Consider the following 27,434-nt stretch of genomic DNA (forward strand, 5'->3'; position numbering starts at 1 on the left):
AGCTTCTGCATGTAGAAAAATCACTATTTTAAAATGTAAGCAAACATTCAAATACATAAAGCTCTGTGAGCTCTCAGGGGCAAGGAGATTAGCTGTTCTCGACCACAGTGAGAGTCAGCCCCTGGCATGCAAGCCATCAGATGTGATGTGGCAAAAAGAGGGAGTTATAGGAAATACCCTTCACTGATAAGTTATACAACGAGTGAACTCCTGGAGAATACTTCCCAATATCTTCACCAGTGGCTCTGGCAATATTGTAACTGGAAAAACGTTCCACCTAGGCTTATGGGCTACTTCTGGACAAAAACACATGACAGATAACACTAGATGGCATCCCCTCCTACCCACAAAGTGGTATATTTTTAACTTGGTTTCCTTGTGAATCTTGTATCATTTGGAAATATCATGCAAAGGGATATTGTGCAAATGGATACTGTGGAATGTGACATCATTGCCTCAACCATCCCTTCATTCTTTTTTTAAAGTTTATTTATTTATTTTAAGAGAGAGAGTGAGTTGGGGAGGGGCAGAGAGAGAGAGAGAGAGAGAGAGAGAGAGAATCCCAAGCAGGCTCTGCACTGACAGTGCAGAGCCCTACACGGGACTGGATCCCATGAATTGTGAGATCATGACCTGAGCTGAAATCAAGAGTTGGACACTTAACTGATAGAGCCACCCAGGTACCCAGATAAGGATGTGGTTTAAAAACTGAAAGAAAGCAAGAAAGATGGAAGGAAGGAAGGATGGAAGGAAGGAAGGAAGGAAGGAAGAAAGGAAGGAAGGAAGGAAGACTGAAAAAAGAAGAAAAAAAAGTTGAGTCTGACATGTTCAGGGCTTAGTAATGACAAAGGGGGTTAGTGGAATTCTAGGAGGACTTGGGAACATGTCTGAAGAAACTAGTAAAACAGATGTTTGCCACCCCTTGTGGAAATCAGAAAGAGGTATTTTTCTGTAGCTGTTGATGTCAGAGTTCTACCCTTTCCTGCCCTACCTCTCCTAGACCCTCTTGTGTGTGGTTCAAGATGATGGAAATTTCTGCATTCAATGTCAATATTTGGTTAGATTAGTTTTTCATAAAACCATTGTGTACCAACCAGTAATTTCAGTGTTTTATTTAAGCTATAAGAGTTTGAACTTTCACAACCATTAAAGCAATCCTTTGAAGATAAGCCCAAATTGAAAAAAAAAAAAAAAGGAAGGCATGCAGGCCAAATAAAATAAATCACAGTCATCTTTGAGAAGTTGCAAATATTCCAGACTCTCTTCTCCCATACTACATTTCCCCTTTCCCTTCCCTTAATAAGGTGGAGATGGCTGAAAGAGGACTCTAGCCAGGTCATTCGAGTTACATTCATTCCCTACCTAACTTAAGACTAAAGTGACTTTTACTGTGTTTCACAAATATACACCTACTACTGAGTAAAAACATTCTGCATATTTATGACAATAGCAAATAGAAATGTTTTATTTATGACATTTCTCCTACTGTCTTGCCTCTAGGAAAAAGTTTTTTTAATGAATTTATTTGAATTTGTCTATATTTTCAAACCACAACTAATGCATCATGAAGAGTTGAACATAGAGGATATAAGGCATATTGCTATAAATTTTTGATGTGTAGCCGAATTTTTTTAAGAGAGAGATCAAGAGTGGGGGAGAGGGGCAGAGGGAGAGAAGAGAGAGAGAAGGCTTTTTAAATTTTAGCCAAAGTGCACTTACAATATGGATGAATGAGAAGCATCCAACAGGCACAATGTTCCTGGTTCTTGAGGGCAGCTGATTTTGGTGATTCTGTTCAATAGCAGCTCTTTCCAGCTACAAATGGAAGATTTCCGGAGGGAGGTGTGGTTGACAATTTCTCCTATTCTGTACAGTCATGAAAAGAAGGTTATGTCAGTCACTGGAGCCTGTGTGAATACCAAATGGACATTTGGCCATGAGAAAGCCAAAGTGGTTAAGTGTGTGAAGAAGTACCTACTATGGGATCTTGTTAGAAAAGAGCAGAAACAATTTTAAGTGCAAAAAAGCAAAAGACATTAGACAATGGTGAAACATGAGTGTGTAGGCTTTTGTAGTAAGATCAGTACATCCTAGTAATAACAGGAACAACAAGCAGACACTGAGTTACTGCTAAAGACAATATGTAAACCTCTGAAACAGGCAAAGCAACAGGGACTGAACTAGTCCCAGGAGAAGCAGCATCTAAGTTAGACTAAGCAACATAGACAGTATGGGGCAGTTTAGAAGAAAATGCAAAAGCACGGGCAAAACGATGCTACAGTTTGACAGAGGCACACATTGAGCAAAACCAGGAAAACACTGTAAGCACATCCTCATCAGTAAGAAGATACTGATAAAAAAATTTATTTTTACAGTTACTAGTCACCAGCCTCCTATTTCCAAAAGGATTTGGTGCCACTAAAATTCAACACACCTATAGATTATACTGTGATCATTTGTAATTTGTTGTATATTTTAAATTGAGCTGAAAATCTGGTGAAAATACTCATATACATTGATATGGTTGTTGATAATTCATTTCTATTTAAGGACTCAGAAATTGTCAGAAGATGATACATCCATAGTGAACAGACTCACTGAGCATTACTTTGGCTGAGACAGAATAAATGAAGATAGTGTGGTCATATGCAGTGGGTATAGACAATGGCATTAAAGGATCTAGCTAAAAATCTTGACTTGGTTAGTAACAAACTACTTCTGAGACTTTGTTTTTTAACCATCAAAGAAGATAAAGGAATCTTTACTTATCTCATGGTTGTGTTTCAGGATCAAATAAAATAATAGACATTAAAAACACAAAATGCTATATAAGAGGTATTATACCCATTAATATAAATGTTACATATTTAATGTCCATATTTATTGGATCCCCATCGTGACTCAATTACTTGCAGTGTAGATTACTGGGAACATATTGTTACCAGACATTATTCTGTGCTCCTTACATGTGCTAATCTATTTTTTCATGACTATATCCTGAGATAGATGCTATTACTATTTATCCTAATTGGAGGAAAATATAAGACAGAGAAAAGTAAGATAACTTTACCCAGCTCATAGTTAAGAGAACCAGGAAACAAAGTCAGTCTTCCCTACACTTATCTCAGTAAACCATTTGTATTCTGCTTATAATATTATAAATGTTCAATGAATACTTATACAATATTTTTTAAGAAACTTTTTTAATATGAGATGTAGTTGGCATACAATGTTATATTAGTCTCAGGTGTATAACATACGGATTTGACAATTCTATAAGTTACTCAGTGCTCACCACAATAAATGTAGTCATCACCCGTCACCCCATATAAAATTATTAAGATAATATTGCCCATATTCCTTCTGCTGTACTTTTCATCTCAGTGATTTATCTATTTTATAACTGGGATCTTGTACCTCTTAATCCCCTTTATTTATTTTTCCCTTCCCCCAACCTCCCTCCCCTCTGGCAACCACCTGTTCTCTATATTCAAGAGTCTGTTTTCATTTGTTTGTTTTGTTTTTTAGATTCTACATGTAAGTGAAATCATACATGTTTCTCTTTTTCTGTTTGACTCATTTCACTTAGCATACTACACCCTGGGTCCATTAATATTGTCACAAATGGCAAAAACTCATTTTTTTATGCCTGAGTAATATTCTATTGCATGTACATACCACATCTTTGTTATCAATTTGTCTACCAATGGACATTTGTGTCGGTTCTGTATCTTGGCTATTGTAAGTAATGCTGCAATAAACATAGAGGTGCATATATCTTTTTGAATTAGTGTATTTGTTGTGCTAGGTATTTACACTACCCAGTAGTAGAGTTGCTGGATAAAATGGTATTTCTATTTTTAACTTTTTGAGGAACTGTTTTCCAGTGTGGCTGCACCAATTTACATTCCTACCAACAGTTCACAAGGGTTTCCTTATTTCCACATCTTTGCCAATACACTATTCCTTATCTTTTTGATACTAGCCATTCACACCTCTGGTGTGAGGAGATATTTGATTTTCATTTCCCTGAGATTTGGTGATGTTGAGTATCTTTTCATGTGTTTGTTGGCCATCTGTATGTCTTCTTTGGGAAAATGTCTATTTACGTCCTCTACCTATTTTAAAAAATCAGAATTATTTTTGGTGTTGAGTTGTATTAAGTTCTTTATATATTTTGGATATTAACCTCTCATTGGATATATTGCAAATATCTTCTCCCATTCAGTATGTTGCCTTTTCATTTTGTTGATGGTTTCCTTTGTTGTCCAAAGCTTTTTATTTTGGTGTAGTCCCAAGAGTTTATTTTTGCTTTTGTTTTCCTTGCCTGAGGAGAAATATCCATAAATATGTTGCTAATGCTGATTTCTATAAGATTATTTCCTGTGTTTTCTTTTAGGAGTTTTATGGTTTCAGGTCTTACATTTAGGTCTTTAATTCATTTTGAGTTTGTTTTTATGTTTGGTATAAGAAAGTGGTCTGATTTCATTCCTTTGCATGTAGCTATCCAGTTTTCTCAATACCATTTGTTGAAGACTGTCTTTTCCCCATTGCATATTCTTGCCTCCTTTGTCATATATTAACTTACTATAGAGATGTGATTTTCTATCCTGTTTCATTGATCTGTGTGTCTATTTTTGTGCCAGTACCATACTGTTTGATTATTATAGCCCTACAAGGATATATCTTGAAATTTGGGATTGTGATATCTTGACTTTTGTTCTTTCTCAAGACTGTTGTGACTGTTTCAGGTCTTTTGTGGTTCCATACAAATTTTAGGATTATTTGTTCTAGTTCTGTGAAAAATATTATTGGTATTTTGATGGGGATTGTATTGAATCCATAGATTGCTCTGGGTAGTATAGATATTTCAATGATATTAATTATTCTAACCATGAACATGGTATATCTTTCCATTTCTTTCTGTTGTCTTCATTTTTTTTCATCAGTGTCTTAGTGTTTTCAGACCTATAGTATAGATCTTCCACCCCCTTGATTAAATTTATTCCTAGCTATTTTATCTTTTGGGTGCAATTGTAAATGGGATTGTTACCTTAATTTCTCTTTCTGCTCCTTCCTTTTTGATGTGTAGAAATGCAACGGATTTCTATATGCTGATTTTGTGTCCTGAAATTTTACTGAATCCATTTACCAGTTCTAATAGTTTTTTTGGTGGAGTCTTTAGCATTTTCTATATATAGTATTATGTCACCTGCAAATAGTGACAGTTTTACTTCTCCCTACCAATTTGGATACTTTTATTTCTTTTTCTTTATGATTGCTGTGACTAGGGCTTCCAGTACTATGTTAACTACAAGGGTGAAAATGGACATCCTTGTTTTGTTCCTGATTTTAAACAAAAAGCTTTCCATTTTTCACCATTTAGTATGATGTCAGCTATGGGTCTTTCATATATGACTTTTATTATGTGAAGGTATGTTTCCTCTAAACATATTTTTATCATGAACAGATAATATTTTTTGTCAAATCCTTTTTCTGCATCTATTGAAATATTTGTATGTCTTTTTTCCTTCCTCCTTAATGTGATATTTCACATTAATTGACTTATGAAAATTGAGCTACCCTTGCATCCTTGGAATAAATCCCACCTAATTGTGGTAAATAATCCTTTTAATGTATTGTTGAATTCAGTTTGCTAATATTTTGTTGAGGACTTTTACAAATCAAAAATATTTACCTCTAGTTTCCTTCCCTTCCCTTCTTTCTTTCTTTCTTTCTTTCTTTCTTTCTTTCTTTCTTTCTTTCTTTCCTTCTTTCATTGCGTATTTGTGTCTTTGTCTGATTTTGGTACAACAAAAATGCTGGCCTTGTAGGATGAATTTGGAAGTTTTCCTACCTCTTCCATTTTTTAGAAAGTTTGAGAAGAATAGAGATGAACTCTTCTTTGGATGTTAGATAGAATTCATCTGTGAAGTCATCTCATCTTGGACTTTTGTTTGTTGGGAGTCTTTTGATTCCTGATTTAATTTCATTATCAATCAGTCTGTTCAAAATTTCTACTTCTTCCTGATTCAGTTTTGGAAGATTCCATATTTCTATAGATTTATCTTTCTTCTAGGTTGTGCAATTTGTTAGCATATGATTTTTCATAATATTCTCATAATTATTTATCTTTCTGTGGTGTTGGTTGTTATTTCTCCTCCTTTATTTCTGATTTTATTTATTTGAGTCCCTTCTTTTTCTTCATGAGTCTAGCTAAAGATTTATCAATTTAATTTATATTTTCAAAGACTAGTTCTGGTTTTATTTATCTTTTCTATTTTTTTTTAGTTTAAATTTCATTTATTTTTACTCTAATCTTTATTTTCTTCCTTGTATTTTTTGGGCTTTGTTTGTTTTTTTTTCTTTTTCTGGGTCCTGTAGGTGTGAAGTGAGGTGTTTCTTTTTTTTTCTTTTTCCTGTGCTTTGAGGCTTGTGTTGCTATAAAATTTCCCCTTACAACTGCTTTTACCATGCCCAAAGATTTTGATGATTGTGTTTTCATTTTAATTTATCTTCATGTATTTTTTTTCTTCCTTTTCTGAATTCTTTGTTAACCCATTTGTTATTTAGTAGCATGTTGTTTAGCCTCCATATGTTTGTGTTTTTCCAGTTTTTATTTATAATTGCTTTCAGTTTCATACCCTTATGGTTGAGAAAGATGTTTGATATTTAAGTCCTCTTAAATTTATTGAGACTTGTTTTGTGACCTAATTGGTGATCAATCCTGAAGAATTATTCTTCTATTTCTTTAAATAAGTTTTCTATCTCCTTCTTTCTCTCTCTCTCCTCCTTCTGGGATCTCTATAATATGAATGTTATTAAGTTTGATAATGTCACAGTGTTCCCTTTACCTATTCTAATTTTTTATTATTCTTTTTCCTTTTTGCTGTTCTTCTTGGTTGCTGACCATTACCCTGTTTTCCAGTTCAATGATCTTTTCTTCTGCATCCTCTAATCTGCCATTGATTCCCTGTAGTTTATTTTTTTCCCTGTAGTTTATTTTTTATTTCAGTTATTGAATCATTTATCTCTGACTCATTCTTTTTTACATTTCTATCTCTTTGTAATGTTCTCACTGAGTTTATTCACTCTTTTTCTCAAGTCCAGTGAGTATATTTATGACCATTACTCTGAATTTTTTATCAGGTATACTGCTTATCTCCATTATACGTAGTTCTTTTACTGTGATTTTTGTCTTGTTATTTCATTTGAGATACATTCTTCCGTCTCCTCATTTTGTCTAACTCTCATGTTTGTTTCTATACATTAGGTAGGCCAGTTACATCTTCTTGTCTTGAAAATAGTGGCCTTGTGTAGAAGAGGTCCCTTGGTGTCTATAGCACAATCCCCCTGGTCACCCGAATCAGGTGCTTCAGAAGTATCCCCTGTGTGGGCTGCATGTGCCTTCCTGTTGCAACTGAATCATGATTGCCTTCAGCCCAGCTGGCTGCAAAAACCTGCTTTGCCTGCTGTGGGCATACTGGACAAGATTTTTTCCCCATGCGGTTGAGAGGCATGTTTGCAGCCTCTGCTGACTCACTGGTGGGTGGGGCTGGAAGTCAGCCTATCTGCAATTACCCTTTCTCTCACAGCTGTAGATGCCCCAAAGGGCAAGGCTTGCTCCATGCCCAGCCAGCTAAGAGGCCCAACTGCCAGTGGGTGCACTGGTATATGAGGTTATCCTTCCTCTTCTTAGGCCAGAAGTCACTTTGGGGTGGTGCCAGTCCTGGCCTGGGTTGCCTGCTCAGCATAGCAGGGCAGGAACCTCTTTGAATGGACACCTGCCAAAGTGGGTGGGTTTGATCAAGTAGGTCTACAGGGGAACATGGGGGGCCCTCCCCTGAAAATCTTACAGGTTAGCTGTTTGGAGAGACATGTAAACAAATAATTACAGCCCAGTGTGATTCCTACCATAGCAGAAACAGGCCATGGGGACACTGAAGGGACAGCAGCAGCACATAGCAGCACAGCCCAATGGATGTAGTTAGCAAAGCCTTCACAGAGAATGCTATACCTGAGCTGGGCTCTAAAAGAGACAAAACTTGCCACATTGAGAGAGAGAGAAAGATGTATCAGAAAGGGGGATTTGCATGAACAATAGCAAGAAATAAACACAGGTTGTGTTTTAGGAAAATAGTAGATGGTAAGTGAAAGTTTTCCAGTTTTCTGTATGTATCACAAGCTGATGGGATTTGGGAAAGTTTCACAGAGGTGAAGGGAAGCATGACATGTGGGCATTGACATTTGGGCCAATTCAATGCTTTTGTTGTTTCTACATCTGAATGTATAGTAGGAATTGATATATTATATGCTTGTGCTTATCCATCCCAAAGGTGTTGGTGGGATTCTTCTGATAAGGAAAAGCTACATGTAGAAAAGTGCTGATATATTTGGAGCCTGACAGATCTTATGACCTCTTTGTGCTTAAATCTCTATGACTGATGATTTGACCAATGGGAGTCTCTGGCAAAGGGTGGCGACCTTCTGACATGACTAGCAAGTCCATCTGGTTGAAAATCAGATATTGCTTGCTGCTAGGTTCCTATTGAAACTGAACACCTGACCCAAAGAGGTCTTGTAACCTTCTGTTCTGATTTTAGTGTTTTAGGGTAGGTCAGCTTAGTTTCAAGACTAACAAGATGGGAAAGATCCAACAGGCCTTCCTCATCAGACAGAAATGGTATAGCCAAGAACAGGACAATCTGGCCACAGCATCTCAGTTTTATATGAAACAGTGGCAGCTCTCCCTGTGGGAGAAACTTCTTCTCCACTCTGTCACCTGAATCAAAGCTGTGGACTCAAAGGAGCTCTTGCTTGAAAGAAATCACCCTAGATACCTAGGCCTGGTTCACCGATAGTTCAGCTAAACTGCATCTTGATGTTGTTTATTTAGCTGCTGTGGTTGTTCAACTCAACAAGACCAAAATATATTTGGTAGTTCTGCTCAGTGGGTGCAACGCAAAGCTGTTCTCATTGCTGCTCCCCTTGATGAATCTTGTTATATTTTTACTAATGCTTAGGCTGTCGCCAGTTTTTGGTCTACCTCTTGGAAAACTATAGACTATCAGATTAAAGATACTTTTTTTGAAGCTGTAAACTGTGGAAACAGATTGTGGCTTTTGATCAAACTGTCTGGGTCACTTGTGTAGATGCCTTCAGTATCTACAGTTCTTTAATGAGACAGAATGGAATCGAGCTGCTGATAGACCCAAAACCACCTAGATTGCCATGATTACAATGGATCCTTCATCTTAATGAAAATGGAAACATCCACAGTCATAGGTCAGCGCAAAATAAAAGACCATGTTTAGACACAGATGCTTCTACGGCATGCCAGACTGTGGCTTCTGCCAAATTTGACCTATTTGTCACACACAGGGAGGAGACACATTACAAGGGGCATTGCTTCCTCTCACGCGTAGCAGATTAACTCTGTCATTGCTGACACTTTTTTAGGCATGAAGTTGTGCTAGTCAGGTCAGTTTATTCTGGTTCCACCATTATGGACCTTAAAATGATCTATGTTGTATTTTGGCTTCTCAAAAAGTTTACATCCTTATGATGCTTTACTTTTTATTGAAAAAGCCACTCAACAGTGGGTTTATATTCCAGATATTCTATAGACCTTCCAGGCATACACAGGATCTGATTTTATTGAACACTAGGAAGGCTTCCTTAAATGTCAAGTCAAAAATATTTCTGACTCTACCTCCCTTACCTCTTCCTAGTCCATAATGTTAGCAAGTCAGTTTGGTCACTGAAGTTGGTTGTCTCAGAAAGGGATGCTTTTTTCTGACCTGCTTCATGAGCAATGAATGGGTAAAAAAAGCTGGGGCATTATGTGGATCTATTTTGAAAATTTGACATTCTGCCCTGACTATTCTTGAATATGATACATCTTTCTTTCCCTTGACAGTAACCCCAGGTAAGCTGGTTGCTATAACCTCTGGGCACCAGCCTGGTTAAAAGGGGACTCAAATGTAATTGTGGTTCCAGCTCCCAGATTCTCTTACTAGATTACTGTGATCCTAGATTATAAGAATAATGAATACTCATTTAAGCATGCTGCTCACCAAGTCCCCAACAATGGCCCACATGGGCCAAAGTGGGTGGCATAATGTGTCTCTGTAAGTTTTATAAAATGCACTTGTCCCTCTTATATTTGATGTTTCCAGATGAAAGATTAGGATGTAAATAGCAGATGATTGGAAAGAATATGGCACTATAGCTACAGGTGTGGGACAGACTGATTGCATTGCAGTGAAGGGGGAACAAAAACCCTGATATCTGGGTGGGGATAAGAAAATGGGAAATAAATGAGAACCTTAGCAGAGAGGCAGTGACATTAAAATCTATGGATTGTGAGCCCTCAGGAGGCTTCCTCATGAACAAAAACACCCTGGTACAGTTTCCCCAAACTGTTGCAAGTCTTATGTTTAATAAGACTGCTACTACCATTATTTGATCACCATTCCCCTCAGCTTTACAGGGGAAATGAGATAGAGGTAGTGCCTCTCTCCAGATCAAAAGACAGGCATACTTATTATCCAGTAAAATAAAGATTAATATTTCCCTCCAGAGCCAAAACTGCCATGCCTACTGCCCATTATAAAATACTAATTACCCTAAGCTCAGAGTTTTTCTCCTGTAATTCAACACCTTTGCATGTGCAAGTATCACCCAGCCCTGTAAGTCACTATGTGGGAATTCGGGCTGTGGAAGTCAGTGCAGAAAATACTGATCTCTTAGGCACTGCTATTGCTATGAGTAATAAAGTCCTGTGTTGCTGACCTAAGAATCTCTTGTCTTCTGATAAAACTCATGAAACTATTGCAATAAACTTGCCTCCTTATGAATAAGGTAAAATCCCAGAATTTCAAGTGTCTTGCCAATACATAAATCTGGATGGACGGAAGCATTACTGTTCAGGAACAAAGTAGCAAGGCATGAAGCTGGTAAAATAGATTAGGGCTTGATCGTGAAAGACCTTGTTCACTATGCCGTGGGATTTTGAATTATTCTGTAAGAGGGAGCCATGGATGAGTATTAATTAGTATAGTTGTAGTTAGGAGGAGAGATTGGGTAAAGGAAGATTTACTCAGAAACTGTGTTAGCAAGCATCTGACGTCCAGGTAAGAGATGACTATGATGTTTCCCAGGTTATTAGATATGGGAATGAAAAAGAGCATAAGATTTCAAGAACTATTTTAGAAGTAGGCTCATGTAACCTGGATTATATCTGAATGTGAGGAACAAAGAAAGGAAGGATTCTAGTATAACTGTGTAGTTTTAGTTATCTGTCTAGATGTACAGATAAGTTTGATTAACAATGCATGTCAATCAAAGAACAAAAATTAATCCTCTCACAAAAATGATTGATAACAAGAGTTACTCCACATAGTTTCCCTAAATTTCAAAGACATGAACCTTTTGGACCATTGATTTAACTGTATTAATGTCCCACCCTACACGGTTCCTTTAAGCAGTCACATACTTACCTGTTAATTACAGGCACTGCATAAAAGGAAAAGTCTGCTCTTGTTATATTCAGGGCAGTGGGAAAGGAATGGATTGGAGTCTGTCAGTCATTGGCTTAAATATAACATCCCTTATTAGTCCTAATTACTTTGCTTCTGAGTCCATTCCTTCTTTACAAAATAGGAATGTTTATTCCTAACTAACAAGATTGTTGGGTGAGTAGCACAAAGCACACTTATAAAGTTCCCAGCACATGGTAGGACCTGGTCATGTTAATTAATCTTTGCTCACCTTCCTTCCTCACCAAGAGTACTACTGCCTCCTGAGATCTAAATTGCTCACCCAAGCTTTTCTCCCACAGCTTTCTCCCAGTCTTGATACTTTTCTTATTTCCCATTCAGACTTGACAGTTAGCTCTGTCTTCATGGCTCTGTATCCACCCCCTTTGAATGTCTACCTCATGCTGGGCTTCCTTGGTCTGCCCTGTGTAGTTGACTCTGGAGCTCCTGTCTCTCTTCACACTTTGGGTATTTGCTTCTGAGTCCAACTTCTCTCATTGGAAACCAAATATAATTCCCGAGAGAGGAAAATCAGTAACATTAAGACTGAGATCTTGAAATTTTCTTTTTTTTTTTTTAATTTTTAATACTTATTTATTTTTTTGAGAGACAGAGTGTGAGAGGGGGAGGGGCAGAGAGACACACACAGAATCCCAAGCAGGCTCCAGGGTCTGAGCTGTCAGCACAGAGCCCCACACAGGGCTTGAACTTGCGGACCATGAGATCATGACCTGAGCCAAAGTTGGATACTTAACTTACTGAGCCACCCAGGTGCCCCTGACAATTTTTTTCTTAGGACTTTTATTTTCTATTTGATTGGGTAGCATTGTAATGGAGACGGTTTTCTAGCAAATCTTCCTGCAAAGAGAATGATGGCTACAAGAAATAACTAAATATTAAACCCCCATGCTGTTCCCATAAAGCCCACAGTTTAGATCTCAGGTAGGAAAGATCACAACACCAAAGTATTATTCTGTGGGAACCAGGTCCCTAGTCACCATGGTTTAAAGAGATACAGTCTAGTGTTGTGATTAAAATCAGGCTTTGAGTTCATGGAAGACCAAGGTTCTATTACTAGCTCTGTTATTTACAAACTCTGTAACCTTGGGCCAATTACTTAATCTCTTTAAGCCTCAATTTCCTAATTTATAAAGAAAAAAATGGTAAAAGTACCCATGCCATGCATGGCTCATTCATTCAATTGAATAAATTATATAAAACATAATGGCTGACAGTTGTAAGTGCTCAACAATGTTTAGGTATTCTTATATCTTATGTATAGGTGGAAAGCAAAGACTGGGTACAAATCCAGACATGATTCAATTTTTATATTTAAAAATCCCATGTAAAATGATCCTAACTAGGAAGTGATTTGTTTTTGTTATTTATTTATTTATTTATTTATTTATTTATTTATTTATTTAGAGAAAGCACACATGCAGGGGAGGGGTAGAGAGAAAGAGAGAGAGAATCCCAAGCTGGCCCCAAGCTGTCAGCATAGAGCCCAACATGGCTGACACAGGGCTCTATCTGATCCCACAGCTGCGAGATCATGACCTGAGGAGAAATCAAGAGTTGGACGCTTAACCGACTCAGCTACCCAGACACTCCAGGAAGTAATTTATTTGTTTGATGATGGTTGTTGTAAGCACAGTATGTCGTAATAGATGTGAAAGCACAACATTAAAAGTGCTATGCAAATATGACATTATTGTTATTAAACACAGAAGTAAACAAATACCAGATGTAGTTATTAATCTCAGACCAAAAAACTTTTATTATTCAAAGCAGTTTCAGAAAACATAGTTATATAAAAAGAAAAAATTGCTAGGCAAGTGAGAAATTATGTATCTTTAAAAGGTTCCATTCTAATAGCACTACTTAGATGACAAATCATAAGATTTCATAGCTATTACACTAATAAAAACAGTCTCATTCACAATGTAATCTTTCAGGACATATGTTATTTACCAAATACTTAGAATTTAATCTCATCTGAGAGTATTAATTTTTAAAATGAATATTACAAGGACCCTAAACAATAATTATCAAGTAGATAGCAACAACCAAAGTACCTGTAATAAAAGTCACATAAACTTCTGCGGTACAGATTGGGTTAGTATTTTATATACTCTACAGGCAGTAAATGCTGTATTTTATCATGTAAATTCATTTCTAGCTACTCCTTATAAATCAGAGATCTGATACAATATATCATAACAGTCTGTCCTATAAATGCTTTTTGAGTCATGCTTTGTTGACCTTACCATCATATTTGTTTATCAAACACATTCACAAAACCTACACTGTAAAATAAATATTTATGAGGTCTTATTGCCACAATTTAAATGTGGTCAGCACTTTCTAAAAGTGTCAGGTATCCCCACATAATCTATGTCCATATAAAGTCATGTAGTCCGAGAATGAAACCATTCACAAGCAAATGTAATCTCCCTCAGCCTTCTTAACACTTGATTTCTCCCCAACTGATTTGAAAAAATTCCAGTGTGGTGGTGACTGGACTGGAAAACATCAGTTTAATAATGTTTCTGTGTTGCAGGGACAAAAAAACTGTGGAAAGAGTGGGATGTAGAGCAACTCATGATTACTAGAGTGTCCTTTAAAAGTGATACTCTTTAAATATTTGTTCACCATGTATTTAGAGGAGAGGTTGAGAATTTCATAAGGGAACGAGGCAGAGACCATCACTCTGGGGAGACTGAGACTCAGTGTCTCCTCTTAGTCCAGATGAGTCAGTTTAGTCCCTCGGGTCATGACGCTTCATTCAGCAACCCAAAGCCCCAGGAGAACCCTACCTACTGCCTACAAGAATCCATCATGTTTTATTCTACTCTCCAGTTCCTAGCAAATATTCTTCACACCTAGTAGGACATTCTCCCTGGGAGAAAATATGGAAATACCAGTTAAACCATCTTGTTATGTTTGCAGAGATATTTGGGTGCCCTAGTAACATTTAAATACTTAGAGATTAGTTCTCTAGCCAGTTTCCTAACCCAGCTCTCCTTCATTCTGCTCTAGGTACTAAAAATTCAATGATGAAAACGTGATGTCTCCCATTCATTGAGATAATATGTTAGTGATTTCTTCATGGCAATTACATTATATGGAAATTTAGCAGAAATTTTGGTTTCTTAATTCAGTACTTTTTTTACTTCAGTAGTTTTTCTTTTATTCTTTTACTAAGTCTAGCAGTTTTTCCTTTTTTTTTTCAATTTTTTTGGTTATGAGTTATTTCCTTCTAATCCTTATCAATATTTGGAAATTAACATTATTTATGTAATCCACCAAATGGGTACATTTAGATTGTTCCAACGGTTCGCCTTAGCCTGAACCACTGTACAAAATGCTATAGGCTCAGTAATATCAGCAACAGGAATTTATTTCTCACAGATCTGGAGGCTAGAAGTCTGAAATCAGGGTGCCAGCATGGTTGGTTCTGGTAAGAGTCCTCTTCCTGGCTTGCAGTTGGCTAACTTCTTGCTGTGTCCTCAAATGGTAGAGACAAAAAGAACAAGCACATTCTCTGGTTTCTCTTTTTTTCCCATGTTTATTTATTAATTTTTAGAGACAGTGTGCATGTATGTGTGAGTGGGGAGCTGTAGGAAGGAAGAAAGAGAATCCCAAGCAGGCACCACACCGTGTATCAGCATAGAGCCCAGTGTGGTGCTTGATCTCAGGAACCACAAAATCATGACCTGAGCTCAAATCAAGAGTCAGATGCTTAACTGACTGAGTCACTCAGGAGCCCCTCTGGTGTGTCTTCTTATTAAGGGCACTAACTGCATAATGAAAGCCCCACCCTCATGACTTCATCCAAACCTAATCTCCTCCCAGGAGCTCCATCTCCAAATATTATCATGTTGGGGGCTGGGATATCAACACATGAATTTTTGGGGGATATAATTAAATCCATAGCATCCTGTTACTGAACATTGAGATTTAGCTGATTTTGAATGCTATAAATAACCCAGAGAAATAAATAGTGAAAAAGTAATTAGAAATTAAAACAGGAAAAATTTTTTCTGGAAAAATAAAAAGAATCATAAAGGGTTATAACTGCTCTCTATCAGGGCACCAAAATCACCAATCCCTGAATAACCAGATACTGTGGATATTCATTTTTTATAATAATAGTCTTTATATCAAATTTGAGAGCCAACCAAATTGCTTTTGATTCCATTTTTTTTTTTGAATACACTGCTTTTTACAAAATTATTTTCAGTCAAATCGTGTGTGCAATTTTTTTCTTGTTGGTAATAGTGTAACCTATATAGACTGATGACAAGTGAAATGAGGATTGGAGATATATTTCCAGGAAATGGTGGCTTTGGTAGCCTAAACTATTTCTCTGGCTGAAATGATGTATATGAAGCATAGAATCCATTAAAATTTAAAAACGACTCCACTGGGCCCGGTCTATAATATATGTACTAAACACTTGTTGATTTGTTGTGTAGCATAGACAAGACATGAGATTAGAAAGAAATGACACTGTTGCCAGCCATCGACAAAAGCTTTGCTACATCCTGCAAGAAACACTGGCACTCAAGTTAGCGAAGGACAGCATGCAACCTCCCTACCACACACAATCAACAGATTCAAGAAGTTCTAGGTGTTCTTATTGTGGTCAGACTTATCAATAGGAGGCTGACAATAATATTACTGCTATTTACATATTGGTACCACACTGGCATGGATTTGCATAATGTATTGAGGCTCTATGCTCTAGAGAGTTGCATTGTAACATATTGGTGCTTAATGAACTCTGAAAAAATTGATTTTCCACAGAGTAAATTAAGGAATGCATTATAGCTGTTAAAGCAATCTTATGGGAAATCCGAAGCTTCCACTGCAGCACCATGCTTAGTAAGTAATAAATTACATGTTATACTTATTTGCCTTAATTCATGCTAATTTTGTCCAATTAATGTATCACAGTAATTCAGAAGCCTGTCACAGGAGAGCTAATTATTTATTGGATTTTTGTGTTCAGCTCCCTAGGAGTCTACTAGCAAACAAACTTGCGACTGTCTTTCTCTTAGGTCCACAGTGGCATTCTTATGTCTTACTGTGGGGAAGTGAGGTTTGTGCTTCCATCTCAAGTTTCTGAAATGAATTGTGGAGCACCTGAGTCATATTCTTGTTTTTTGATCGGTGAAATAGTTTGACAGCCTGCTACTCAGTTACAACAAGACCCACTAGCTTCCTTATCGAAGCATCTCTGCTTAGGAGTCTGCATATTTCAGAGCTATCATTAAGAAAAAAGATATTTTTTAAGTTGTATCCACATGAAAAGATTTCTACTTATTGTATGTGTATCTATCTATACACCCAAAGTGTATTTTAAAAGTGATGTAATTATCTGGACAACTCACACTGGAAATTCCTACTTAATTGCCTCGATTCTCTTTATATTTTAGAGCATTCTGATGGGTTACCACACACTCTGCTATTTTCACCTTACTCTGCACAATCTTGGTTCTAAACCTCACAAAGCCACATGTGCTGGTCTCGAAGTATTGTTTGAAACAGAAATAGTATCTAATGACAGTCAACATCAGCTTTGCAGGAATAAATTTTTATTTTACTGTGGTATACTCTTAATTCACAGCCCCAACGTGAATTATTTACGAGATTAAATTGTACAATTCATACCTATACACAATGCGGCAGTTGCTAAATAATTTGCACACCACGATGAGATGCGACACCAGAGTCAAAGAGGCTTCACCAGTTCCAGAGTGTTCACTCTCTTCTGGAATCCTGACAGAGCCCTGCATTTGCAGACAGTTATTTGCAGAGAGTAAGAAGCATTTGATCTCTTTTGCTCCCTCCTGTGAGTATCAGGAGAGCACTTGTCTGTTGATTACCATCTTCCAACTCTCTCCTTAAATACATAATACAGCATGATGTTTACCAGCGAGTTCTAGCACAGTGCTCCAACTTGAGGGCAGGTGAGATATACCACCCTTTATGTTACAGAAATTTAAAAAAAAATTACCTTTATAGCCTTCTTTAATTTGATGGGAGAAAATGATGACATCTTTTCATTCAGCCAGTTTATTCTAACCTGTTTGCCCTTACCCAATTGTGTATCTGAAAATCAATAAACTTCTCTAAACCTCATACACTTTTACACCTTAGTATATGATTACTTTTGTCACCTACAGTATAATGTTATTTTCCCCTCCTGTCAGTTGTTTTTATCACCTATTCAAAACAGGAAATAAATTTCTGTCTCCTGGTTTTGTTGTTGTTGTTGTTGTTTTGTTTTGTTTTGTTTTGCTGTCTTTTCCATATGGCATTAAGGTTTCAAACACCTTTTCTTTTTCTCTCTCTTTTTTTTGGCTAATTATAGTTTAGAAATTAAACTTTGGGTCACCTCCTTGCTTCTTGGGAAAGTGAATTTGCAATTGGAGTGTTAGCCTTTGTTAACTCTGACCAGATTAATAGAACAGAGTAGAGTAGAATAGAATAAGAGTGGGATAGAGTAAAAATACCTGGTTTATTGCTGAATATATTTCTCCAAGGAAAATGTAGATGCTGTGTTAGTTATATCATACGTATTCCTCTTCCTTCTAAGGTCTAAACTGTCCCAACATACACCACCTCCCTGCTCAGTATTGAGGAATTGCACTGTTTTAAAAGTCTTTTTAAAAAAATGTTTTAATGTTTTAATTATTTTTGAAAGAAAGAGCACCAGCAGGGGAGGGGCAGAGAGAGAGAGAGCGAGGGAGACCGAGGATCCAAAGTGGCCTCTGCACTGACAGCAGCCAACCTGATGCAGGGCTCGGACGCATGAACGGTGATATCATGACCTGAGCCAAAGTTGGTCACTCAACTGAGGTCGGACTCTCAACCGACTGAACCACCCGGGCACCCCTAAATGTCTTTTTTTTAATGAAAGGTTTAAACCTTTGCCGTCCTGACTCTGTCTTTGTATACGCTTGCTTTACATCAATTTTTGACAGGACTAGGATACTAAAATCCTGAGTCCTGACTAAATGCTAAGAGAGATCATTAAAATTCAACCTCATAGGCTCTGCGTTTTAGATGAGTTACTTTCTGGGTTCCTAAAAATCTTAGGACATTAGTAAGCTAGGCTAAGCCACATCGTGGGTCTGTTTTTTTGCTCACCCTTGAGGTAGCAAAGCATGGCATACAGGAACTTCTCACTCCCTGTCTCTAGAACTCAGATAACAGCGTTTGTTCTGCACTCACAGGTTCCCTCTTTGCACAGTGTTTTGACTTGGCCCTGCTAGACTGGGTTAGGAGACAAATCTGACATGGTTGACGTGGGAATGCAGTCTGTGGGCAGTGGGCTTAGCTGGAACCGCCCTCAGACTCTATTTGATCTTAGCATTTCCCTGACCTGATCTGCTTCACCTTCAAAACGTAGTTGGTCAGAGTAAATCACCAAGCCTTCAGGTGTGATGTTTGTTTTTCTCTGAGTTCAGTCTAAAAGCACCGGTGATGACACAGCTCAGGGGGCACAGCCAAACTCAGTTTGTCCCAGGGAGTCCAGCCCAAGCCCCAGAAATGAAGACAAAAGTCCTGAAGGGCATTTCTCTCTCTTAACCTTCTTAAATATGGGGGGAAGTCCCATCAGTTTTATTTGACAAATTTAACTACGCTTTGTTCTTCCTTTGATCAAACGGCCCAAGGTCCTGAGTTTATCATCTGTTCCATTTTTGGCAGCATATGGGGGTTTTGGAGTTGAAAGACTTTTGTGCCCCGAGTATAAGATTATAGTGACATATTCCCTTTGTCCACTTCCTCCTCCACCAGCAGGACTGACAGCTCTGTGCCTCTAGGAGTCTGGACAAGGTAGTCACATCCAAATTGAACATCAGCTTCATCCTCGGAGTCTCAGACAGTGGCACTGGTGCTGAAAGCCTTTCTCTCTCCCTCTCTCCCTCTCTCCCTCTCTCCCTCTCTCTCTCTACCTCTCTCCCCCCCTCCCTCATTATCGTTCACGCACACTCCACAAAGGAAAACCAACTAGGAGTCACAGAGAAGTCAAAGTCATCTAACTTTATTTTTGAGTGAAAACCTGAGAACATTCTAGGGAAACTTTAATACATCTACTTTATGAAGGACCATTTGCTTGTTGTTCTTTCCTGTAAACCTGAGCTTTTCATACTATGATATGTTGTCAGTATTTTTCTGTCTCATTACATCTGCTGTGAAAACAGTAACATTTTAAGGATATTTAAATCATTTTCAGTCTCTCCCTATTACAGACAATGCTTTAATTACCATTCCTAAAAGGTAGTTGTAATGAGAATTGAAGACTCTTAGATGACTTGGTCCCACTTATATCAATGCAGTCTCTGAGTAGGCCTGCATCTGTAATATTTAAAAGTGTCCCCAGGTAATTCTAGTGGAGAATCTTAGGGTTAGGGTAGAGAATCTGTGAGTTAGGTAAAACAGAGGCAATGAAAGACTGCTGATTTTGACGTTAGGTTTAGATTCTTTAAATGGTCAGGGACATACAATACTTTTTTTTTTTTTAAAGATTTTAATCTTTTTTACTTAGAAATAAAATTAAATCTCTTCTGTGTATGAGAATACTGACATTTCTCTCTTCAGCATTCTTCTTATCAGCCATTTGAATATCAGATTCAGGATGAAGGAGATGCTTTTATATGTGCACCTCTTTGGTGTCTGCTTTCCCCTTTTCTAGAAGAATCTTCGAGGCATTCCTGGGGGGTTGGAATAAATGAGAAGGGTTATCTGTTGTTTTTCATACAGCCTTTTACTACTAAGAACTAAATGATTAATACAACCTATTTGCTATAGTATAAAACATAGATACCTTTAAGAGACAACTGGACAGTTGGTAGTCAGAATGTTAATATTTGTCCATTCTCCTTCTAGGATGGGGTAGCAGGATCCTTTGATGGCTCCTCTTTATAGTATGCAAAAACAAAAACCTTAAAACAAGCGAAATTAAGAAATACTAGTTAGTTCAGCAATAATCCATTCATTTATGCTTTAATTAAAATATTATTGAAGAATATTGAGAATCACATATTCTTCAACTCTTAAATACAGAGAATAAACTGAGGGTTGATGGGGGGAGACAGGTGGAGGGGGGAAATGGGTGATGGGCATTGAGGAGGGCACTTGTTGGGATAAGCACTGGGTGTTGTATGTAAGGGATGAATCATGGGGATCTACTCCCGAAGCCAAGAACACACTGTATACACTGCATGTTAGTTAACTTGACAATAAATTATATTAAAAAAAAAAAAAAGAATCACATAGTCTTCTATGTGCTGAAGCTACCATGGTAAATGAGTCAGCCAAGGCCCATGCTGTCATGGACCTCACAGTCTAGTGCAGGAAGTTGAATGAACAGAAGAGAGAGAAGGAGGCATGGAGAGAGGTAAGACATGTCAGTAGTGGTGGGTCCTATGCTAAAAATTAAAATAAAAAGATATTATAGAGACCCTAGATGTTTTCTTTTAATTTTTTAAATTATTTTTAGTGGTACTATAGTTAATACACAGTGCTATGTTAGTTTCATGTGTACAATATAGTGATTCGGCAGTTCCATACATCACTCAGTGCTCATCAAGACAAGTGCTTACCTAATCCCCTTCACCTGTTTCATCCATCCCCCCACCCACCTCCCCTCTGGTAACCATCTGTTTGTTCTCTATAGTTAAGAGTCTGTTTTTTTGGTCTTCCTCTCTCTTTCCCCGCCCCCCCCCCTTTTTTCATTTGCTTTATATCTTAAATTCTACATATGAGTGAAGTCATATGGTATTTGTCTTTCTCTGACTGACTTATTTCATGTAACATTATACTCCCTAGATCCATCCATGTCATTGCAAATGACAATATTTCATTCTTTTTATGGCTAAATAATATTCCATTGTGTATAACACATCTTTATCCATTCATCTGTCAATGGACACTTGGGTTGCTTCAGCAGTTTGGTTATTATAAATAATGCTGCAATACACATAGGGGTACATGCATCCCTTCAAATTAGTGTTTTTATATTCTTTGGGTAGATACCTAGTAGTGTAACTTCTGGATTATAGGGTAGTTCTACTTTTAATTTTTTGAGGAACCTCTGCACTATCTTCCACATTGGCTACACCAGTTTGCATCCCCATCGATAGTGCACAAGGATTCCTTCTTGTCCACATCCGTGTTAACCTTGGTTGTTTTTTTGGTTTTGATTTTAGCCATTCTGACAGGTATGAGGTGATATCTCTTTGTGGTTTTGATTTGCATTTCCTTGATGAGCAATGTTGAGCAATCTTTTCATTTTTTGTTAATCTAGATGGCTTCTTTAGATTGTATAGTCAGGGGAAGTTCTTTGTAGAAGTCACATTTTAGGTAAGATTTGAATGGCAGTTATGAATGTCACTCATTCAAGGGATGACAAGGTACTAAGAACAATTCTAGATAAAGGAAAAACCTAGAGCGAAATATTCTAAGATGAAAATGAGCAAAAGAAAAACTGAAGGAAGGATAATCTATACAAAAGATCATAACTACCCTAATGTTTCACATAAATCAGTAGCTCACAGTTACTAACCAATCCTTCATGTCCTGTATAATCACCATGTTCCTTAAGAGCAAGTCACAAGTGACAGCTGATATTTACATCATTATTGGGGTCCATCCTTAACAACTCCATTGGTCCTAAACTGTTGGTGCTCAGTCTTCTCTCCCAGACCCAAACTCTGGGTTCCATGCCCCAGTTTTGCACCTGCTCGTCTTTCACCTCTAGTCTTTCTGATTTCCTGATGGGCAGCTTGTGTCTTAATCTCCCTGCTTAGATTTTGGCTTTGCCAATTACCCAGGGCTAATTAGGCAAATCTTTTGCTCAGGTAAACTTTTTGCCTTCACCTCAGCCTTGAACATGATTCTCCCACTCCTTTTGCTGACATTTCAAAGCAGTCTACCTACTCTTCACCCTACCCCCACCCTCCTCCTGCAGCAAGATTCAAATAAATGTATATTAAAATTTAAGGAGATTGTAAGGTGTTATTTGGGCTGCCCCAAGTACAATTCGTCTCCTTGAAACATGTATAGAACCCAGAAAGATTTTATCTGTAACAATGTCTCCACTTAGTGAATAGCAGAAAAGAAAGGTAAGAATGCATAAATTGCATAATACTTCAGCCACTTGTTTTGTTTGCCTGAATGTTTAGTAGGCATAGTATGACAGTTACAACTGAAATTGAGAATGCTTTTCTTGTCTCTGCTCTTAGGAAGTTCATATCTTACTGGATGTCATGATGGTAGTAAAAACAATTCCCACTTGTAGTTCTAGGAGAGTGTTAGGCTGTGCAGAACTAGAGTCTGCTTTCTGGAGTCCCAATGAACTGCTGAACCAGATGTCTCTGGGTTTTAGGCCTGGTTTGTCTACCATAGTTGAAGCCGAAGTGGCAGACTCACATCAGCTGCACTAATGACAAGGGATAAATGACATTTTCATGATGAGGAGAACCCACATCTGAGCTCGTGTATTTAGCATGTAAGGGTTAGGTCTCTAAGCTTCCTTTATAGCTATATGACCATGTGTTTTCATTTAATGAAGTTCATTGAGTGTACCCACATCAGGAGTAACTATAAAATCCAGATCTTTCTTTTTTCAGTGCAATTGTCAAGAGGGCACAAACTGGCACTTTTCACACAAAAGTGCTGTGTATTTAAATTGCTTCCTCCTGGTGTGGAGAAATGAGTACTGGATTTGGAGTACTGGGTTTGACTATGACTTCAATTTTTTTTTCTCCTGCACTGATCTTGCTCCTGATCTAGAGCCTTACATGTTAATCTATTTAAATTTGGTTATTCCTTTAGGTAACTTACACCTAGCTTGTCTAAAAGAGAAGCCAGTATCTCTCCTTATTGTACACACATAAATATTCATACGGACGTCAGCTATTAAGACTCTTTACTGCAGTTACTGAATACATCTCAAGGTCTTTTCCCTTGCTGTTTTCATTTCCTGGAATGCTCTCCTCCCAGATATGTACCTGGCTCACTCTCTCATCCTCCCTGCTTTGATCTCTTCTAAGTGAGACCCTTCCTGGCTACCTATTTGAAAATGGAATCCACTAGCAGCATTCCTTATCCTCCTTCCCTCATGTATTTCTTTCAATATTCCTAACACTACCTGACATAATATACATTTTTTCTTATCATTTATTTTTGTCAAATAACTACTCTTTAGGGAAGAAATATTTTTGTCTGCTTTATTTACTCTTACACTCCCAGGACTTAGGACAGTGGTGTCTGGAATACAGTACTCACTCATTGTTTGTTGAATGAATGGGTGAATCATTTTCTTCAACTTCCAAGCTAGAATCCTCAATTCAGTCCTGACTGTTCTCCTTCAAAATCCATACGGGACTGGTTATCAAATCCTAATTGAAAATAACTGGACGATTATTTTTAGATATCACCATTATTCTTTCTTCCTGTAATCACTACCTAATCACTATGTCTTCCCTTCAACTATTGGAATAATCTTCTACTTTTCATGTTCCTCCAACTCCGGCATATCTTATACACAGTTGCCAGACCTAACTTTCTAAAATTAAAGCTAATCTTGTAATTATCTTGTAATTACATAGGTTTGTAAAAATCTTGTAATTAAATAGGTTTGAGACATTGTTGGTTCACCATTACCTATGGGGTAAAGCCCACCACAGTGTCTGTCAAACTCCTATTCTTCCTCTAAGACCCAGTGTCTTCTCAGAAAAACTCCTAGCTTCTCCAGAGGGTGTTATATCATCGGGCTCCTAATTCTTCAACCATGTCTCTATTATGGCAAGTTAATTCTTCCCTCAAATGGGCTCTTATTATTTCATTATTTATCATTTTATTTTATTGTTTTATTATTTATTTTATTACATGTCAGGTGTTTTAATCACTGCCAAAGAGGAAAAGGGTGAAAAAGAGAAACTTATGATTTAATGGAGTAGATAGACGACACCAAACCACCCAAATACCAACATAATATTCAAAAGAAAAGATAGCATGTCTTTCCCGAAACATATTCTGTGAGATGCTAATAGACATTTTGTGGAGATGACATTGTTGGTGTTGCTGATGTACCAGAATAAATAGCACTGCTGATGCACTAAATTTCAGGTGGTGCTAAGGTAAATGGGGAAGCAATACCTGCCTTCTCTTTAAACTCTGTTTAAATAGTGCCAGATGGATCATCCAGCTTTAGGTAATGGTATAGAAGTTTAGTGAGACTAATCCTTCCACAGATAACAACTTAATACTTAGACAAAACATTAGAAAGAAAGTTCCATCCCTCTCTCTTTTTTTTTTCCTTCTCATATGTTCATCTGTTTTGTTTCTTAAATTCCACATATGAATGAAATCATATGATATTTGTCTTTCTCTGACTGACTTATTTCATTTAGCATAATATACTCTAGCTCCATCCACGTCATTGCAAATGGAAGGAAAGGAACCATAAGAGATTCTTAACAATAGAGAACAAACTGAGGGTTGTTGGAGGTGGTGGGTGGGGAGTGGACTAAATGGATGATGGATATTAAGGGAGACACTTGTTATGAGCACTGGATGTTATATGTTAAGTGATGAATCACTAAATTCTATTCTTAAAACCAATATTACACTATATGTTAACTAACTAGAATTTAAATTAAAATTTGAAGAAGAAAAAAAATCCAGTTGAAGACATTGGGAAATGGCCAAAATGAGGTAAAAGCTAGAGAGTAGTCAATCCTTGAAAGACCAAGTAAGATTTAACTTAACTGCCCCGGATAAGATTTACACGTTCGTGGCTTTGTGCCTAAAGGCACTCACCAGTGCACAGTACTGATGGCAGCAAAAAAATTCAGTAAGCCTCAGTCTTACCTGTTTGGGGTTGTAGAATACAGAATTTGGGATGGATAGAGCAACTGGAAAGTTGAAAAGGGAAATACTGAAAAAGATGGAACCCCAGAGAGAGTAATCCACAAAATTGTGCTATATGCCTGACCTCTGAACTATACATTTGTAAAGAGACTCCAAAAGGCATGATAGAAAGCAACAACCAGAGCTGAAAGAACACAGCAATATTTTAGCTATTACTTAGTGAAGCACAGATAGAACCCAAAGGACTCCCGCCAAGTTAACTGTTGGCTAGAACAAAGTAAACACACTTCAGAAAATATAGGCAGATCAAGTTTTTTTTTTTTTAATTTACATTTATTTATTTATTTTTGAGAGACAGAGAGAGACAGAGCACAAGTGGGGGATGGGCACAGACAGAAGGAGACACAGAATCCGAATCAGGCTCCAGGCTCTGAGCTGTCAGCACAGAGCCTGACACGGGGCTCCAACTCACAAACCGTGAGATCGTGACCTGAGCCGAAGTCAGAGGCTCAACTGACTGAGCCACCCAGGCACCCCACAGATCAAGTATTTTTATAACGTATTATATAAATGTCCAGCACACAATCAAAAACTGGTAGACATATAAGAAATAGAAAGAAGTGATTTATATTCAGGAAAAAGAGTTGTGAGTAGAAACTGAACCAAAGATGACCCATATTTGGAATTAACAGGCAAGCAATTAGTATAAATATGTCCAGTACTTAACTAATATTATAGCCAAAATAAATGAACTGGTGGGAAATCTCAGCATAAAAAAAAGGGAAATATAAAGAAAACCCCAAGTTGGAACAGAGAAAGTATCATAACTGAAATAAAAATATATACTGATTTGATTCAACAGCAGCTTGATAATGGCAGATGAGTCAGTAAACTTAAAGATAGATCAACAGAAATTATTTATTCTGAAGAACATAGAGAAAAAAATTGAAGAGAAATTAATAGAATATTAACGAATTGAAGATAAAATCAAGCAGTGAGTTTAAAATCAAGACTCCATGGTATTGGAGTCCCAGAAAGAGAGGAGAGATAGAATGGAGTAGAAAAAAAGCTGTTTGAAGAAATAATGACCAAAAATGTCCTGAGTTTGATGAAAAACATCAATTTATAGATTCAAGAATCTCAGCAGATTCATGAAGGGTAAACACCAAGAAAATCACACTGAGTATACATATAGTCAAACTGCTGAAATCTAAAGATAAACAGAAATTTTTGAAAGCATCCAGAGAAATACATTACATACATGAAGCCAATGTTACAGATAGTATCTGTCTTCTATCCAGAAAACAAACAATAAGAACAACAAAACAGAGCCCAGAAGATAATTGAATGTCATCTTTAATATAATGAAAATAAAGTAAAAATTTATGAACCTAGAATTTTCTTTCCAGTGAAAATATCTCTCAAAAATTAAAGGTAAATGAAGAAATTTTGAGAAACTTTCAGATCATATTTAAGATAATGGAGAGAATCTAAAACGAGCAGATCTGCACTATGAAAAATGTTAAAGTTCTTCAGACAGAAGGGCGAGGACACCAGATGGAAGTTCTAGTCCTCAGGAAGTAATCAAGAACTCCAGAAATGGTATATATGTAGGAAATTATAAAAGATTATATTTATTTTTATTCTCTCAGTTTAAACATCATATGACTATTTAAAGGAAGCATAACTTATGTTATAAGGTTTATATGTATGTAGATATATAGGACACTAGCACGAAGGGCAGAAGGTAAGTGAAACTAAGCTTTCCAAGTTTCCTATAATTTATGAGAAGTAGTAGAATATTAATTCTAAATAGACTGTGATAAGTTAATGATGCATAATGTAATCCCTAGAGCAACCATTTAAAAATGCATAGAGATATAGCTAAAAGACAGAATTAAAGAGGAATTAAAATTGAATATGAAAAAAAAAAGATTCTATCGACTCAAAAGAAGGTAGGAAAGAAGGAACAGAGGAACAAATATGAGATGAGACAAAGTAAAG

The 27,434-nt window shown here is 37.1% G+C and overlaps 1 long non-coding RNA gene across 1 annotated transcript in view; it reads right to left on the minus strand.

Moving 5' to 3' along the window:
• Positions 1-19,633: 19,633 nt before the first annotated feature.
• Positions 19,634-27,434, minus strand: part of LOC128314625 (uncharacterized) — a 42,023-nt gene continuing 34,222 nt past the window's right edge. Inside the window, exons 2-3 of the long non-coding RNA XR_008296488.1 lie at positions 20,380-20,497; positions 19,634-20,266 (exon numbers count right to left, since the gene is read on the minus strand). This is a non-coding gene — a long non-coding RNA (uncharacterized LOC128314625). The remainder of the gene's footprint in view (positions 20,267-20,379; positions 20,498-27,434) is intronic.

The sequence above is a fragment of the Acinonyx jubatus genome, chromosome A2 (genome assembly GCF_027475565.1).
Source record: "Acinonyx jubatus isolate Ajub_Pintada_27869175 chromosome A2, VMU_Ajub_asm_v1.0, whole genome shotgun sequence".
Taxonomy (NCBI): Eukaryota; Metazoa; Chordata; class Mammalia; order Carnivora; family Felidae; genus Acinonyx; species Acinonyx jubatus.